Here is an 18,296-nt window from a genome sequence, read left to right as displayed (position 1 = left end):
TGTTCTTGTTGAAACTTCAAACCATATAGCCTACACGAAGACTTTTAGTTCGCAAATACACAATATCGCATCTTTCCTACTTCATTCCTCATAAGACACTACTTTCTGGTATACATTCCACCTAGTACAAACCATCTATCACTCGTAATCTTCATCCCCAACACTTTATTGGCTGTATCTTTGTCATTTTCATCACAAGAGTTTCCGTATACCAAAGCTTTCCATCTCTATCACACTGTAGTGTACTTGATTATCTAACCCTTTCACAATGTACTAGAACTTTGGAAAGCATCTTTTCTTGTAATTATTATGCCAAACCCATCACCAAGCAAATTGATCTTATCTTTGACTACCTATTATTATTCAACGCAAAATCTATCTATGTAAATAATAATGGGCCAGAATAAGAAGCGTATAGAAAGAAATAATGCAACACACGCATGACACATCCTTTACCAAAAACGAATCCGTACTAGTCCCAGTTGATGTAAGTGCAGTTGTACCGCCATTCCCAGAGTCCTGTCGATGGTTCGTGCTTGAATTCAGTGCGCAGTTTATAACAGTTAACACCAGGGATAGACTCTATCACGTACGTGGTTAAAGTGAAAGTAGACATTGCAAGGAAAGTCAAGGTCAGATTTATAGGATACCTGTGAAACAAGGAAACTTATGCGTGTCTTCGTTTTCTCATATACCTCAGAGGACAAGTGAGTGTTAATTGCATTAGAAGGCATCCTTTTGGAAATTATAGTTAATTGATTCTTATTATTACCAATGAAACTATAGTCACCAAATTCCTTTTCATGGATATTTCATTAATTTGTCAAACAACAAAATCAAGAATAATTTTCTACTCTTACATCTATTCAAACACAATTTCACAGCCCCAATACAAATTAATGTTTTCATATTCATATAACTGATGGGGTCCTAAAAACATGAAATTATCTAGGAAAATCGGTTGGACTGTTTTATTAAATAAAACTTAATGTGAATGCCTTAGTAATATGTATATATATATATATATATATATATATATATATATATATATATATATATATATATATATATATATATATATACATATTAAAGATTCGTTTTTATATATTTTGAATAGACTATACACAAACAACGGCATTTATTTTGTGCACACCCATATATATATATATATATATATATATATATATATATATATATATATATATATATATATAATCACAATATTAATAATAATAATTATTATTATTATTAATTATTATTATTATTATTATATTTATTATTATTATTGTTGTTGTTGTTGTTGTTAATGATAATAAAACAATAATAATAATAATAATAATGATAATATTATTATTAACAATAATAATAATAATAATAATAATAATAATAATAATGATATTAATAATAATAATGATAATAATAATAATAATATAATAATAATAATAATAATAATAATTATTATTATTGTTGTTATTATTATTATTATTATTATTATTAATATTGTGATTATATATATATATATATATATATATATATATATATATATATATATATATATATATATATATATATATATATATATAGGTATGCACAAAATAAGTGGCGTTGTTCGTGTATAGTCTGTTCAAAATATATAAAACGAATCTTTGATATATACATATATATATATATATATATATATATATATATATATATATATATATATATATATATATATATATATATATATATATTACTTACAAATTAATTGACCCTAATACATTCAAATGAAGTTTTAATGAATAAAACAGTCCAACCAATTTTCCCAGATAATTTCAAGTTTTTAGGACCCCATCAAATATATGAATATAAAAACGTTAATTTTTATTGCGGCTGTGAAATTGTGTTATAGTAGATGTTAGAGTATAAAATTTTTCTTGATTTTGTTGTTTGATATATTAAGTTTAGTTGAGACTTCCTATTTTGAGTGATTTACTTATTATATAAGTTCTTTCAAAGTGTAATATTCATAGCATATATTTATTTTAGCAAAGAGTGTATCATGTCAATCACCAGTGTTTATTTCATACTTGCTCGTATCCTGTTAATGAATCGATGTAAGAGTTTTTTTTTGTTTTTAATAGGTCGTAATAATTACTGATTTTTGTTGTGAGTGTACTCAAAAGACCTTTGGATATTCAGTGCGTTTATATATTGCTTTATGGGAGTTAGATAATTGTCTCAGAGCTCGGATGATTATATTTTCAAGTGTAACAGATTTAATATAAAAACAAACAGGTGAGTTTGGAACTCGAGAGGGTTGTGTAGCTTGCCAGCCGTAATATATATATATATATATATATATATATATATATATATATATATATATATATATATATATATATATATATATATATATATATATATATTTATATATATATATATCTATATAATGTATATATATATATATATATATATATATATATATATATATATATATATATATATATATATATATATGAAATGTCCTGCTTTTATAGAAAAAAATCTGGTCACATTAAACATCATGGGCAACATCAAAAAATTCTAGAGCTGAAAGACAAGGAATTTCAGTAGCTATAAGGAGATTCCGGAAAGAAATGCATAGAAAGACTATCCTCTACATGTAAATCAGAGTATGCGGGTGCAGGGTCAACACATAAGGTCTGTTCACGAGGCGGAGCTTGAACCTAACCCCGCCCCTTGTGAAACGTCACCGTCGTCCGCTCGGACAGAATCCTGCCTTTATTATCATTACTATTGCTTTCTAAGCTATATCCCTATTTGGAAAAGCAGAATGCTATAAGCCCAGGGGCTCCAATAAGGAAAATAGCCCCGTGAGCAAAAAAATCAAGGAAAAATAAAATATGTTAAGAGTAACAATATTAAAATAAACATTTCCTATACAAACTTCAAACACTTGGAGAAAACAAGAGGAAGAGAAATAAGATAGAATAGTGTGCCCGAGTATACCCTCAAGCAAGAGAACTCTAACCCAAGACAGTGGAAGACCATGGTACAAAGGCTATGGCACTACACAAGACTAGGGAACAATGGTTTGATTTTGGAGTTTCCTTCTCCTAGAAGAGCTTCTTACCATAGCTGAAGAGTCTTTTCTACCCTTGCCTAGAGGAAAGTGGCCACTCGTCAAAATTACAGTGCAGGTGAAGAAGAATTAGTTGGTAATCTCAGTGTTTTCAGGTGTATGAGGACAGAACAGAATATGCAAAGAATAGGCCTGACTATTCGTTGTATGTGTAGGTAAAGGGAAAATGAACCGTAACCAGCGAGGAGGCTCCAATGTAGTACTCTCTGGCCAGTCAAAGTACCCCATAACTCTCTAACGGTAGTATCTCAACGGGTCGCTGGTGCCCTGGCTAACATGCTCCCTAATAAAACTCTTATGGAATTATTGTCATTAGCCACACCTTCCAGCCCACATAAACACTATTAATGGAAAATTCTGTGTTATTACGTTGTTTTTGGTTGCCACAATACCATAAGGAAAGATATTTCAGTTTCATAGAGAAAAAACAATAGAGAAAGTCTGGCTAATATGCTGCACACATAAAGACAGCATTAATCTTCAACATGCGCATGTTTGTTTCATTCCTTTTCACCGAGATGATTTTGAAGATAATCTAAACATGCAAATACTTGCTCCTCCTAAAAGCTTGAAGAATGCAGCATTGAAATTCAATTCATCTTTCTTGAAATAAGTATGATGTTTGTTTGGAGTTTTTTGACGTATGTATAACCGGATCACATCGTGCTATTAAATCATGATACGGCTTCCTTTTGTTAATCTTCTCGTACTCCTGAATGTTAAAATAAAAATCTAGTGTTTTTATCATGTATACTACCCTAGCCTTAAATCTTCACATTTAAACTTTTTATGTTATTATACAATTCTGGTGGCCATAAAACGAAAAGATATGAAATCAAATAAGATATTTCCGAGGAAAAGTATAAGGTTTCAATCGCGATTCTATTTTCGAAATAAATATTCATGCAATTTCAAATCATATCATCATTGCATGATTTGGATAATCACCAGACTTCATAAAAAGCTAGTCTGCGGCTCGGCTTCACATTTCAACCGGAAGTGGCAAGTTGCAAAGGCATCGTGTTCTATTAATGTAGTTTCGGTCGCAGTCCTTGAGATGGACTACCCATGGATAGGAAAATCGACTGAACTGCTTCTCTTCAACTTCTCACAGGTGGGCTAATCCAATCCTTACGCGACGTCTGTCATCGTGATTCGTGAATCTGTGATCACCAAAGATAGCAAAGGGAGACAAGAAAGCCTACCTGTAAACAGAAAAAAAAAGTGTGCTGTAACAGCGTCATCTATTGCCGACGCGCCCTACTAATTAATTAAAAGAAAAAAAAAAGATAAAAACTCCGGGGTTTGGCATTTCGGAAGGTTCAAATGTTACTAATTATTGTTGCTTGCTAAGCTACAGCCCTGGTTGGAAAAGCAAGATGCTATAAGCCCAGGGGGCCCAACAGGGAAAATAGCCCAGTGGGGAAAGAAAACAAGGGCAAATAAAATATGTTAAGAACAGTGACAACGTTAACCTAAATCTTTTACATATAAACTATAAAAACTTTAACAAAACAAGAGGAAGATAAATTAGATAGTCTTGAGTGCTCGAGTGTACCCTCAAGCAAGAGTACAATACAAGTTATCCAATAATTGGTCGATTATTATTCATCTTAGTCACATTCTAGTGATTTTCCATGTATTTGTATTAAATAATTGATATTTAGACTACCTATATTCATTTTCATACTTGCATAGCTTGTTGCGTGTTCATTTACAAAATACAAGTTAAGGTTAGGCTGTGTATTATATATATATATATATATATATATATATATATATATATATATATATATATATATATATATATATATATATATATATATATATATAATATATATATATATATATATATATATATATATATATAATATATATATATATATATATATATATATATATATATATATATATATATATATATATATATGTATATATATATACAAACATATATATATATATGTATATATATATATATGTGTATATATATATATATATATATATATATATATATATATATATATATATATATATATATATATATATATATAAATATATATATATATATATATATATATATATATATATATATATATATATATATATGTATATATATATACAAACATATATATATATGTATATATATATATATATGTATATATATATATATATATATATATATATATATATATATATATATATATATATATATATATGTATATATATATATATATATATATATATATATATATATATATATATATATATATATATATATGATATTGCAAATATAACTTACAGAATATGTGAAAGACACATCCGAAATAGGACCTTTTGGTGGCTGGTATAATATTGTCTTAAGCTTGTCAACTGTCACATTTTTCTCATACCGTCTAGGCTACAGATATGCTCAGAAAAGATGTTCTGATTTTTTTTTCTTTCTGCATTTAATGAGTTTTTTGTTTCTAGAGGTACGAGTTTGCTCCCACATTAGTAAAATAATGGCCTCTCGAAGTGGCCTCGGCATCTATTAGGCCCTGTTTCAATGTTTAATCTCGGACTTCGATAACACATTCTGCAAGTTATAATTATATATACATTAATTATACAACCTTGCCTTAAGTAGACATCGATAAATGCGAAAGGAAAATGCACCAATAAATGATAATTTATGCTTCAAGGACAATATATTCAAATTGAGCTTCTTGTTTTACATATGGCGACGGACTACTACAATTGTTTTGAATATAAAGACTTGAGTTAGCGTTAACCGACAAGATTGTTATATCCCAAATTCCCCTGAGAAGGATGGAAATATAACATAATCATGAGCTTACTTACTTTTACTTTTACTTTTAGGGGTTTATTTCTCGCCCTCCACCAAACACTAAAGGTTTGTTCAGGCGGGCCTTGGTGTGTGAAAAAATAATTTTTTTCCAGTTAATATTTTGCTCTGTATCGTTATCAGTTATTTCGCTAGCATTTGTATTCAGGCTTAATAGTTTTCAGGTCACTATTATAACACTTTCTAAAAAGATAAGTCTTCAGGTTTTTCTTGAAAGCTGCCACATTATTGCTATTCTTGACATCGAGTGGAAGGTCGTTAAAGAGTACGTTTTTCCGATGCTAAATTTTGTTTTATTCATAGTGTAGCATATATTTGTATAAAAAAAAAACACCCATCATAGCTTGAAAATAACACTGGTGAAATTTGTGTATCTGGTAACACTGACCTGCGTGGCAAGTAGCAGACGACAAGAACAGCGTCATCTGTTGTGGATACGCCTTACTAAAGTAAAGCGACTCTCCTGTCTTTCCTTTACTGTGTTTGGTGTTTACAGTAACGGTTGTCTCGTGTAAAATAGAATATTAGCCTTAACGAAACTCGCAATTGATATATATCACACGGTGTGGAAAAATAAATTCAATTGAAAGCAACTGGAAGTCATAGTGATTTCAGCTATTTAGGTGGGTTTTGGAAATGTAAACTTTTGATAAGCAATGTAGTTTCTTTGTTGGTCAATACAAAGCCTTTACCATGGCAAATCGGTAAATTTTTACTATGACTTACCAGGGCCTAGGGGCCAGAAAATATGTTTTACCAGTAGATTTTGATGTGTTTTGCACGAATTTCACCTTCATTTTCGGCGGAAATCACCCGTTTTTATCCCACACCCCAAATGGTGTGTGACAAAAACCGTGTATTTTCGACAAATATGAAGGTGAAATTCCTGCAAAACACATCAAAATCAACTAGAAAAACATATTTTCTTGCCATTGATAACTAAAGAAACCAACCTAACCTGACCTATCCTAACCTAACCTAACCTAACCTAACCTGTCACTGCCCCTAACCTAGGCGGTCACTGCCCCTAACCTAGGCGGTCACTGCCCCTAACCTAGGCGGTCACTGCCCCTAACCTAAGCGGTCACTGTGCCTAACCTAGCTCGTCACAGGAAAAAATTATGTATTTACCTTATGAGTCTGAATCAGAGTCCGATACTGGGTTATCTGCTTCAGGTTGTTCAGCAATGGGTCGTGCACGGTCACCATGTGGTCTGTAAAGCTGACCAACTTGCAGCCAAAAATGATGGTAACACTGATCGTGATTGTAACGTGAAATAAATAAATATCTGGCCAAATATTGTTCCAGATATTCAGATCGAATCCCCGGTCGTTTGGACCACTCCTTGACGTCTCTCCAAAGTCTTTCAATGTTTTGCGTGTGCACACTTGGGTCTGTCCCTTGGACAAACTCCTCACTATGGTTTATCACTTTGTGGGTATATCCCTCATTTCCTACATTTCGATACGCTGCCCAACCATCACTAATTACAATAGAGCCTGGCAAGATATACTTTTTAATTAATGGGATAAGGGTCTCAGCACTTCTGTCTTGCCCTTCGTGATGTAACGGAATGATAAATTTTTTTTTGGACACACGCTCAATTCCTCCAAACAACCACACTTGATTTAATTGTCTACCACGATTATATTTTCTACGTACAATTAGTGTTTCGTCAATTTCCACGACGATGTCTTGACCACCCACCGGGGATTGTTCTGAAAACCACTTTTCGGTTACTTCCGAACAAAAGCTTCGGCAATCCACACTTGTTCTGCTCGACCAATGTAAACAGTCTATGATGGTAGAGTGATCCCAATGTTTGCTTAAAAAATGATTCACAAAAAGAGCCACTTCCCAAGGTTTCACATGTGCATTATCTAAGAATGTACCCTTGAACAAAGAAACGGTGTATGTACACTGAACACTAGCTTTTTTCTTGGGAGCTTTCCTACGACGTCGACAGAAAAACAGGTGCGTATTACTATTATAACTGCAAAGAATATCACAATGGGGGCACTTCACTGCCACAGGTAAAGCACCGTGTCCTTGTAAAAAAATTATGAATTCGCTGTTTTTCGAATAAAAGGTATTGATACACTTAAAATAGTCAAGACTACAGCCCGCACAACTGACTTCGACGGTTGCCATCGCAAACTAAAATTTGAACTGTAACGAATGTGCAGAAGATTAATGCGCGCCATACCGGAAATGTGCGTCTCGCACCCAAAATGCCTCCAAAAAGGGGAAAAAACTAAAAAAAATTAATATAACGTTTTTCTAGGTGCTTCAACGTAAACTAGTACAGAGAAATACGCTAACCCATTTTGGTACAACAAAATATTAAGTAAAATGTTTAAAATACATGCATACAAACATGAAAAACGAGAAGAGAAAAATAAAATGCCTGAGAGGATGCACGAAAAAAATGCTTTTCAACCGCTAACGCTTGTGTCTTGGACCAAAAATGCCTTAGAAAGGGGGGGGGGGGGAAAAAACCACAATAACGTTTTTCTAAGTGATTTAACGTAAACTAAATAACAAAATAACAAAATATTAATTACAATATGTAAAAGACATGCATACAAATGAAACAAATAAAAAAAATTGGCTGAGGAAAATATTAGTATATATTGGACTACTTACTTATGGGTATGCGAGGGTGCAAAGAGGCTCAGATGACAATATTTGCTGTGGAGTCAACATGTCGAATGACTTGTCCATTTTTTAACAAATATTAAAAATAAGATATTGAATAACTCGTTAATTATGCATTTCCGCCGAAAAGTGCATAGAAGAAAAAGTGACTGAAATGTGTAGCTGATGTTGTTTGTAATGGCAAATATCGCCTATGGCCTGGTAAGTGCTTGTAAAAATTTACCGGCAAATCTGTAATTATTATTGATACAGACACTGACTGCAAATAGACTTTTTGCTCAATCCCTTACTGATTTGAAACTGGGTTTTACAAACTTTTTATATATATATATATATATATATATATATATATATATATATATATATATATATATATATATATATATATATATATAATTTCCCAATTGCACCAGTCATCAGAACCTGGCCACCATTTACATTTTGCAATCATTGGCCAAAGGACTAAATGATCAATCTGTGCCTACTTCATTGTTAAGTGACTATTACTCACTATTACACCATTGCCTAGTAGCCAGTCACCTGCCACCATTTCGAAAACGATGCTACGGTTTTCAGACGTATTTTCATACCTGATAAACCGCGTTTCACTAGGGAAACCATCAGAGGAGGACAACCTAACCTTACTAATAACACACTGTCCTAACCTATTGTACATACCCTTTTGCTAATCACCCCAAGATGTCAAGTCATTACCTTAAGTATCTTACCTTATTGTTTATAGGTGTGAATACAAGGTTATCTGGTAAATATGTAGAAAAACACGGGGCAACATTTCTAAGAGGAAAAGAAAAATTCCCTTCAAGAAACGATGTGCTTTCAACGAATTTAACCTTTATATCTACTGCAAATAGGTCGTAGTACTGTTATGGACCCCCCCCCTCCCAAGGGATGCAGGTGGGAACTTTGATTGTTAAAGGGTACATAACCTAACAAACCCACCTAACCTTACCTAGTAGTTCTGAGGTAACAGCCCCTAGATGCGCCATTCCCAGGTCACAAAACGTGATTATTTAACACACTGTGTGTAAAAGAATACAAAACCTGATAAACCAACCTAACCTAACCAAGTAGTTTCCAGGTCACAGCCCCTAGCTGGGCAACTGGCAGTGATGAAGAATTGGTGCATTAATGAGGCCTTTGGGTAGTGGTGTGTGAAAAAAAACATGGCAAAATACTGACAGAAATACTCTTGATTTATTACCAGGTCTTTCGATCCACTCCTTCACTTCCCGCCACAGGCATTCGATATTCTGAGTATGGTTGCCTGGGTCTGATTGGTCGACGAAGTGTTCAGAGTGATTAATAGTCCTGTGCTCGTAGCCCAGCTCTCCTAACAAACTTTATGCACCCCACTTGTCACTTATAATGGAACTACCTACCTTAATACAATTTTATATTAGGGGAATAAGGGTAGCAGCATCCCTTTTCAGAGTTGAAGGCTCAAGTAAGGGAATTAGAAAAAAAATTCTTTGACACTCGTTCTATCCCCAAACAACCATATCGAACTCAAACACCTGCCACAGTCGTACTTGGCCTTACCAAAGTGAGATTCGTCAATCTCCACTTCTAATCCATCACCACCAATAGCCTCTTGATTATATAAAAAAAAAAAAAAAAACATTCTGTTACTTCAGAATAGAAATTCCGCTAGTCAACACTCGTATTGAGTGAAATATGGAAGCATTCGATGACAGTTTCATGGTTCCAATGTTTGCTGAGCCAGTGGTTTACGAAGAGAATAGGTTTTCACAGCTCGGCGTGGGCCTTATCAAGGAACGTTCCTTTAAAAGCACTTACAATATACCCACACCTACATCCCCTCTTTGTCTTTGCAATCTTTTTAGAAGTGTTGCAGTAAAAAATGTTCTGCTCTTGTCGAAACGCCATCTGCGAATCACACTTAATGCACTTTAAATTTTGCGGGATAACACAATGCGCTATTAAAAATTCAAACACTACACCAGAAACATCATGATATTTTCCATGAAACTTGGCTATAGCCTCAAAATATTCGAAAGAACAGCCATTGCACTTTTCTATGTTGGACTCCATACCTGACATCCAACACATAACACAACTACAAAGGGAATAAACACCGGCTTTCTTTCATTCTTTGCAGTATTCAGTCAAACACAGATCCCAGTGGACGTTAGGCTCTAAATTTTGGTTTTACGACTAAAGTCGTTCGTAATTGGTTATGAAACCATTTCATCATAATGATGTCACAACTCTCAGCCAATAAACTCTAATTGGAACTGATTTTGCTTGCAAAAGAAAGTGAGTTAAAGGGCTTGTAAGGACATCGTCTTACCCGCCGTGTTTCCTCCGTCTGGACTCTTTTCTATATATTGTAACTTTATTATTTATTCCACACAGTGGATTCTTATATAATGATGTACTCTTTGAGAGCCTTATTTTCATGTATAATATTGTATGTTTTACTTGGCTACCGCTTTGGTATTTATAATTTATATTTGAATGAAAACACACATCATTTTGGCGGTTGGTAATGTTTCCCTCCCAAGCTACTTATCTGTCTGCACTCTGTAATATAGTGACTGTTGCATGTTCAGTAAATTGCCAGTCTCTCTCTGCTCGTCTTGTTGTCCTCACAGGCTCATTAAAAGTAAGCGTTACCATAGAGGAAACATCTCTCCCTACTTAGAAAAAATTATAGGTAAAAATTTACCAACCTCATTTAATTCCACCTCATAAAAACTTTACTTTACATAGCTTTTCACATGCTTTTTTAATGCAGGTGATAATTTTTTTTTTAATATCGAGTGTGTCATGCTTCTGAAGTTATACCTATAATCATCCTATTTTGTGCAAATTTTTGTGGACTTATTATGCACCACTTAAGGTTCCCCCAACTAACCTAACCTATTACCACCTTATATCTAACATATTCTTAGGCTACCTGTCCCAACAAACTACATTCACCAACCTTGATTTGTCCAAAAAAATAGTGTCTTCATAGTCAAAACAGTATGAACAATGGTCTTTGAAATGAAATTTTGTGCAGTGCCTCCAAGGTGATTTTTGTTCCGTAACCATCCAAGGTTCCCCCAACTAACCTAACCTATTACCACTTTATATCAAACATATTCTTAGGATACCTGTCCCAACGAACTACATTCACCAACCTTAATTTGTCCAAAAAAATAGTGTCTTCATAGTCGAAACAGTATGAACAATGGTCTTTGAAATGAAATTTGTTCCGTAACCGAAATACAAACCACGCTATTTACAAAGGGTTTACTTTTAGCGCAGCTGAAATGACGAGCCAATAGTTTTAACGAGGGTTAATTACCCCCGCGCTAGTTAGCGGGGGGTGGGGAAGGGTAGCTTGCTACCCCTCCCCCCTCCACACACCGGTGACTTGCTTCACTTCACTTTTGGCTCGGCGGTGATCAGACGTGTCTGCTCATCGCCTTCGTGACAGCCTTTAATTTTCTGCTTTTTCTTTTCAGCGTGTGTGTTGGTTGGAAGTTGACCTTCAGTTATTTTCTTTACTATGCGTACATGCCCTGGAGTTGCCGGCCGTCCTTGTGGGACTTTCATGTCGGACGTTAATACGGATCCACACACCCTCTGCCCTCAATGTCGGGGCCGACGGTGTGACCAGGAGAATATGTGCCGTGAGTGCAGGGAGTGGTCTGCCTCCCAGTGGGAGAGGTTTGGCCGTCGGCGTAAGAAGAAGTCCAAGAGAGACCGTTCTCCTCCGGGGTTAGCCTTGAAGGAGGAAGGTTCTCGGGACTCTTCTTCCGCCGCCCAAACCTCCTCCGAAGCTCCCCCTCGTCCGCCTCCTAAGGAGAGTCGGCCGAGTGGGAGCGCAGGCCCTTGTTCTGTTTCCCGACCTTCGGTGGGGGGAGAGGGCGTCGCCTCCCATAGCGAGGCGGTTCCCCCTCCTCCTCCGGGGGAGGTTATTGATAATGCCTTATCCAGTGATGATCTTTTACAGATTTGGTCGTCCCTGGGGCTTAAGGGCTTACCCTCCAGGGTCGCTCTTATTGACCTTGTCTCGTTGGGGGCCGCTGTTAAGCAGTCGCCGGTGGTAGCAGAGGTAGACCCTCTGTCTATTGTCGACGTCGTGGTGACAGAGGCCTCCGACGTGGCTGGGCCTTCCGCCGCAGGTGCTGTTGCTGGTGATGGTGCTAAAGGCTCTCCTCCTCCTTCCGTACATTCTTCGAAGGGGGAAGTGAGTCCTTCGGTCTCGACTGCTGCTCAGCTTCCTTCTGAGGGAAGTGTTTTGACGGAGACTCCCCTTCGGAGGACCGATGGTCCCGACGATCTCCCCCGAGGCCGCCTCCGCCGTAAGGCTCACCGTCCTCTACGCCACAAGGGCCTCCCTTCCCCTTACAGGGGGACTAAGAGGCGCCTTTTTGGGTCTTCGTCCTCCGGGGGGGACTCTCCTCGTCAGCCTCAACCTACTGCTCCGCCCTCCTTGAACCTCTCTGCAGACTGCTCACCATCTCCTGCCGGAGCTACGCCTTCTGGAGAACTCGTCACCCGACGGGCAACGGTCCCTTCGGGGCTAAGGGATTCTTCCCTTACGCGAGCAGTGCTAGGGCACAAGTGCTCTCCTGCTCGCCAGCGCTCTCCTGCTCGCCAAGACTCTCCTGCTCGCCGACGCTCACCTGCTCGTCGGCTCTCTCCTGATGTTCGCCCCCCTCGCCAGCGCTCTCCTGCTCGTCAGCTCTCTTCCGAGCGTCAGCGCTCATTTGAGGACCCTCGCCCTGCGGTCTCTGACCACCCTTTAGTTCCTGCTGAACTCCCTGCTCACCATCTGCCTGGTCCTGTGGCTACGCAACATCGTGCTGCGCGTGTCAGAAACACATGTTCGCCAACGCACCAGCGATCTTCCCGTTCCTGCTCGTGAACGCGCCGCGCCACCTGTCCTCTCACAGGACACGCGTCGACCTTCTGCTCGCCAGCGATCACCAGCTCGCCAGCGATCTCCTACGCGCCAGCGATTACCTCCTCGCCAGCGTTCACCTGCTTGCCAGCGCGCACAGGCGATCTTAGTATCGCCTATTCAACAGCGACAACTAGCGCGCCGACGTTCTCCAACGCTCCTGAAGGAACATGGTTCGCCAGCTTCTAGCTCGCCATCGCGCGATCGCCCGCCTGCACATGCCGCTCGCCATCGCTCGCCATTGCACGATCGCCCTCCTGCGCATGCTGCTCGCCATCGCTCGACCCTGCACGATCGCCCTCCTGCGGATGCTGATCACCATCGCACCCCATCACGCGATCGGCCACCTACGCATGCTGCTCGCCATTGCTCGCCCCTGCACGATCGCCCTCTTACGCATGCTGCTCCTCATCGCACGACCCTGAACGATCGCCCTCCTGCGGATGCTGATCACCATCGCACGCCATCACGCGATCATTCACCTGCGCATGCTGCTCGCCATCGCTTACCATTACGCGGTCATTCACCTGCGCATGCTGCTCACCATCGCACACCAGTGCGTCGACATACCACATCGCGCCATCGCCAACTTGAGCGACTGCACTCACCAGCTCGTCATCGATCGCCTGTGGATCTACATTGCCAGCGATCTTCCTCACCTACGCGGCAGCACGATCCCTCGCCGTCGCGCCAACGCTTGCGTTCGTCGCGCCAACGCTTGCGTTCGTCGCGCCAACGCTTGCGTTCGTCGCCTCGGACACGTGTTCATTTACCTGCCCACCCTCGCGCCCACTCGCCTGTGCGCCTGTGCGCCCGCGCGATCATCCACCTGCGCGCCCGCGCCATCGCTCGCCCGCGCTCCCGCGCGACCATTCGCCTTCGCGTGACCATTCGCCCTCGCGCGACCATCGTTCGCGGCGTATTCCACAGCCGGTGGTAGCAGCAGGGACGCGTGCTCCTAGACGGCACACGGGATCACCTCCATCCAAGCACAGGTTGGTAGCGCAGGACGAAGAGAGGTCAGTACAGCATTCTTCCCCACCTTCTTTTCAGGCAGGTACCGTCGTGTCCACTCCAAAGGATCGCCCGATCCCTTTCCCTTTAGCGAGGATTTCGGACTCTGTGTCCTTGGAGCAGCAGACTTGGTTTGGTCCGCTGGCACGGGCGTTAGTGAGGGTTATGAAACCAGCACTCGCCGGCCAGGGTAACAAACCATCGGCTGTCTCTCCTACGCTGAAGAGAAAGAGAGGAGTGGACTTCGTGGTGACTTCCCCCAGGGCGAAGTTGGTTCCCAAGAGGTCGGTCTCGAAGGTCCCTTCTCCTGCACGAGTACTCTCTCCTTCTCCCGTGGACGAGGCCTTTCCGTCCTCAGGTGAGTCCAGTGGGGCGGTAGTCTTCCCCTCGGCACCAGGGGGGGAGACTTCGCTTCAGGCAGGAGAATCGTCTCGTGAGGAAGGGGCCCCTCGAACCTCGTTGTTGGGATCCTGTATCCCTCCCAGGAGGGAACCCAAGGATTCCAAGACCGTCCCTAAATCCTCTGCAAGGATTCGTCAGGAACCCACGGCTACCCAGGGGAATGTCCACGTACCACCCCAGGAAGAGATTCCTGGGGCAGGAGACTTAGCTGCCAGCCCGCAGGGAGGAGAACAGCAAGAGTCCGAACATGCCTTCTGGCAGGTCCTAAGCCTGATAAGGCAACTTAACAGACTTACGGATCCAGTCATCGCCCCCCGTGAAGGCAAAGACACGATTCTGGATGAAGTGTTTGACGTTCGGAAGGCCCCTAAGACCAGTGCAGCTCTGCCCTGGTCTTGGGGGCTGAAGAGTGCCAGGGATAGGGCCAACGCTCAGCTCGCACTTCTTGCCTCCTCCAGTCGTTCCACTGCCGGGAACAAGCTCATCCCTCCTCCTCGCCTTCAGCAGAGGAGGTATTTCGAGATCCTGGGTGAGCACAACCTCGCTCTTCCTCTCCATCACTCTGTGGAGGAGCTGGCGAAGAAACTCTCTGCCCGGCAGGTGTCGTTCTCGGCGGCAGAGATCCTCAACCACGAGAAGGTCGCTAAGTGTGCCATGCAGGCCACTTCGTGGCTGGACTTCTGGCTAGGATCTCTGGGCATCCTATTGCGATCGGAGGACTTGTCCAAGGAGACCAATAGGAAGGCCCTAGAGACCTTCTTGCTCTCGGGCACCCGCTCCATCGAGTTTTTGGCGCACCAGGTTACCACCCTGTGGGCCAACTCGGTGTTGAAGCGTCGCGATGCTGTGTCCGAGAGATTCCATCCGAAGGTCCCCGCCGTAGATGTGTGTAGGCTCCGACATGCTTCCCTTCTGGGGGAGAGCCTGTTTGAGCCTCAAGACATGGAGCGAACGGCTGAGAGGTGGAGGAAATCCAGCACGGACTCCCTCCTCCACAGGGCCCTTACAACTCGGCCCTATAAGCCTCCAGCCCCGCCACAACAGCAGCAACAGCCTCGTAAGGCTCCCAAACAGGCACCGGCAGCTAAGAGAGTGGTGTCTAAGCCCCAGCCCTTTCCAGTCAAGGTCAAGAGGGGCGGTAAGTCCTCCAGGGGAGGCAAGACTCCTAGGGGTGGCGGCCGCGGCCGCAAGCCCTAGGGGTGGCAGTCCCCCTGCATGTCCACCTGTGGGGGGATGCCTTTAGCGTTGCGTCCGCAGGTGGCAGCAACACGGGGCCGATGCTTGGACGGTCTCAGTGATCGGCCAAGGTTATCGCGTCCCGTTCACGACATCTCAACCTCCCCTGACAGCGAATCCAGTGTCGTTGAGCTCCTATGCCACGGGATCGGCAAAGGGGCTGGCCCTTCAGGCCGAAGTCGAGACCATGCTTGAGAAGGGTGCTCTCCAGGAGGTCGTGGACGGCTCCCCAGGCTTCTTCAGTCGACTCTTTCTTGTAAAGAAGGCTACTGGAGGCTGGAGACCCGTCATCGATCTCTCACCTCTGAACAGGTTTGTCAAACAAACCCGGTTCAGCATGGAGACAGCAGACACGGTCAGACTTGCGGTGGGACCACAAGACTTCATGTGTACACTGGATGTAAAGGACGCGTACTTCCAGATCCCAATCCATCCGTCTTCCAGGAAGTACCTGAGATTCTGCCTAGACAACAAGATCTACCAGTTCAAGGTGCTGTGTTTCGGTCTCTCCACAGCTCCTCAGGTGTTCACCAGAGTGTTCACCCTGATTTCATCTTGGGCGCACAGGAACGGCATTCGTCTCCTTCGTTACCTGGACGATTGGCTGATCCTAGCAGACTCGGAGTCGACCCTTCTTCGGCACCGAGACAGGCTTCTAGATCTTTGCCAGGATCTGGGGATCGTGGTAAACCTCGAGAAGTCCTCTCTGCAGCCGTCCCAACGACTGGTTTATCTAGGCATGCTAATAGACACCAATCTCCACAAAGCCTTTCCTTCAGACGACCGGATAGCAAGGCTGAGGAGGGTGGCGGAACCTTTCCTCAGGCGAAAAGAACTCCCCGCCCAATCGTGGTTGCGTCTCTTAGGCCACCTATCCTCCCTGGCCCGTCTGGTTCCAAACAGCCGCCTCAGGATGAGATCCCTTCAATGGCGGCTCAAGTCCCGGTGGAATCAAGGATCCGATTCCCCGGACATTCTGATCCCAATGGGGTCTCTGGAACAGACGGACTTGCGGTGGTGGCTGGCCGACGAGAACCTGCGGAAGGGAGTGAGTCTTCTCGTCCTCCCCCCGGAATTGACTCTGTTTTCGGACGCGTCAAAAGAAGGGTGGGGGGCGCACGTTCTGAACCAGAGGGCCTCAGGCCTTTGGTCAGAATCAGAAAAGGGCCTATACATCAACCTGCTAGAATTGAAGGCCGTCTTTCTGGCTCTTCAGCAGTTCCAACGGTCCCTGGCGGGTCACTCCGTGGTGGTGATGAGCGACAACACCACGGTAGTGGCTTATATCAACAAGCAGGGAGGCACTTTTTCGCAACAGCTATCCCATCTTGCAGTAGAGACTCTGAGGTGGACCGAAACCCACTCGATAACACTATCAGCTCGCTTCATTCCTGGCAAGAGGAATGTGCTCGCCGACAGTCTGAGGAGGGCTTCGCAGATAGTGAGTACCGAGTGGTCTTTGGATCCTCAGATAGCCAACAAAGTCCTGACTTTGTGGGGTTCCCCGACTGTGGACTTGTTCGCGACAGCCTTGAACTTCAAGCTGCCCCTGTATTGCTCACCAGTCCCGGACCCCAAGGCACTCTGGCAAGATGCTTTCCAGCAACGGTGGGACAACATCGACGTGTACGCCTTCCCACCGTTCTGTCTGATGAGAAGGGTGCTCAACAGGACCAGACTATCGGTCAACTGTTCCATGACTCTAGTAGCTCCGCTATGGCATCACGCGGAATGGTTTCCGGACCTTCTGCAACTCCTGACGGAACTCCCAAGGGAGCTTCCTCCACGACACGAGCTTCTCAGACAACCCCACTCCGGCATCCCTCACAGGGCCGTGGCCTCGCTTCGGCTTCACACCTGGAGACTATCCAGCGTCTCCTCGCGGAGAGAGGCTTTTCGCAACAGGTTGCGGAGAGAATGTCTCGGCACCTGCGAAGGTCCTCTGAGGGAGTCTACCAAGCAAAGTGGAGAGTCTTTTGTGGTTGGTGTCGTGGAAGGGGTATCTCTCCACTCGATGCCACTATTCCAGCAATAGCGGACTTCCTCGTGTATCTGCGAGAAGAAATGCGCCTTTCTG

At 42.0% G+C, this 18,296-nt stretch overlaps 1 protein-coding gene across 4 annotated transcripts in view; it reads left to right on the top strand.

Annotated features, from left to right (window-relative positions):
• Nucleotides 1-549: 549 nt before the first annotated feature.
• The window catches only part of LOC137619712 (uncharacterized), a 98,891-nt gene continuing 81,144 nt past the window's right edge, over nt 550-18,296 (top strand). For 3 of the 4 annotated variants that reach the window (XM_068350002.1, XM_068350001.1, XM_068349999.1), the window contains exon 1: nt 6,412-6,592. The gene's annotated coding sequence lies outside the window, so the exon portion shown is untranslated. Of the gene's footprint in view, nt 708-6,411; nt 6,593-18,296 lie in introns of those variants that run through there. The other variant, XM_068350000.1, reaches the window with a different exon arrangement.

The sequence above is a fragment of the Palaemon carinicauda genome, chromosome 26 (assembly GCF_036898095.1).
Source record: "Palaemon carinicauda isolate YSFRI2023 chromosome 26, ASM3689809v2, whole genome shotgun sequence".
Taxonomy (NCBI): Eukaryota; Metazoa; Arthropoda; class Malacostraca; order Decapoda; family Palaemonidae; genus Palaemon; species Palaemon carinicauda.
Note: the sequence above shows the minus strand (reverse complement) of the source record. Positions and strands in the feature narration are given on the sequence as shown.